Genomic DNA, 1,839 nt, shown 5'->3' with positions numbered 1-1,839 from the left:
GGAGGATGGTCAGGTGGTCCTTGTGCTCTCCATGCAGAGCTCGGGGAGGCTGGTGCTTTATTCAGAGAATCACTGAATGGTTTGGCTTGGAAGGGACCTTAAATATCTCATTCTAACTCCCTGCCATGGGCAGGGACACCTTCCACTGCACCAGGTTGCTCCAAGCCCCATCTAGCCTGTTTATTCCTGAAGGAGCTTTGAGTTCAGAGAGTCTTTAAAAAAAAAAAAAAAAAAAAAGGAAAAAAAGGAAAAAAAAAAGGCTTTTTTTTTTTCCCCTCTGCTTGCACGAAATGCAAATCAATAGCTGTTGTATTCACATTCTAACAAGATGTCAAGGAGAAAAGGGTAGCCTTTCATTCAGCAGAGCACACACACACACACACACACCCCGAGGGAGGGGACAGGAAGGAGGGAGGGAGGAGGGAGGGAGGGAGGCTGTGGGGGCTGCTGGGGCAGGCACTGCAGAGAGGGCAGGGGGTGAAACGTCGGGCACGGCAGGTTTGGGGTACTTTCTCTTTTCCTGAAGCCCTCTGCCACCCATCCTGCCTACCCCAGCCCTCCTGCACCCCTTCCTGCCCACCCCAACCCTCCTGCACCCCTTCCTGCCCACCCCAACCCTCCTGCACCCCTTCCTGCCCATCCCAACCCTCCTGCACCCCTTCCTGCCCACCCCAACCCTCCTGCACCCCTTCCTGCCCACCCCAACCCTCCTGCACCCCTTCCTGCCCATCCCAACCCTCCTGTACCCCTTCCTGCCCATCTCAACTCTCTCACTTCCCTTCCTGCCCACCACAGCCCTCCTGCACCCTTCCTGCCGAGCACAGTCTGTGAGGGGATCAGACACCCATCAGGGCAGCACTGGGGCTCCTTGCAAAGCCACAGCCCTGTGCAAAGGTGCCATCCAGTTACCTTGGACTGGTCTGGGTTAGGGGGGTCCCTGGAGGTGGGTGCACAGGCTGTGGGATACTGGGGCTGGGAAGGAGGGTGGGCAGGTGGCCAGGACAAGGGTGTTGGGCTTGGAGGAGCAGGGAGACAGAGCTCTGTGTGTGGGGTTATGCAGGACTCTGGGGAGGGATCCTGTCCACCAGCTGGGATCAGCCCAGGGGAGGCTGCTTTGGTGCCTGGGACCTGGGGGGGGCCTGGCTGGACATCATGATGGAGCATCTGTGATGGGAGCAGGGATGCTGCTCACCCTGTGTTCCCACTTCTGGGGTGCTCTGCCCCCCCTCTCCCTGGCTGTGCAAGGAGAGGGTGAGGAAACCTCTGCTTCGCTGAAAACGTGTTATTTCCCCCAGAGACTAGTCTGGTCCCAGATGTGAATATGCATTGAGACAGCTGGGGAAAAAAAACCTCTGAAAATACACACAAAAAATCATGTCTAAATGTGCCCAGCGGACCATAATGTCTCCTCTCAGATCGGGTGCTGCCTGTCAAATCTAAATATGCATTTTAGATTCTCTGCTTGATACCGAAAAGCAAACAACCCCAAATATCCCAGAAAAGCTCCACCAGCTAAATACATATTTATACACCTTTTTATTATGTGTCTTGGAAATCAAACAAATGAAACAGGGCAGTGGCTGGTCAGTCCTGCAAAGCTGGTGAGCGGTGAGGGATTTGTTTGCCTGATCAAAGCACGTTTGTTCCCATTTTGCAGATGGGAAGGCAAAGGCATCAATGCACCAAAGGTCTGGACCGAGGTCACCCTCAGACCTGCACTCAGCAATTTGGGTGCCAGCCTAATTGGGCAGAATAGATGTAAGGAGAGCAGCTAAGTGTGTGCTGGATTTGGGTAATAATCATTGCCAGGTGAAAAGAAAAAAAAAAAAAAAAAAAAAA

Source organism: Empidonax traillii, unplaced genomic scaffold (genome assembly GCF_003031625.1).
Source record: "Empidonax traillii isolate 1590-97213 ecotype Southwest subspecies unplaced genomic scaffold, ASM303162v1 scaffold230:size732421, whole genome shotgun sequence".
Classification (NCBI taxonomy): domain Eukaryota; kingdom Metazoa; phylum Chordata; class Aves; order Passeriformes; family Tyrannidae; genus Empidonax; species Empidonax traillii.
The sequence above is the reverse complement of the archived record's forward strand: the minus strand, read 5'-3'. Positions refer to the sequence as shown.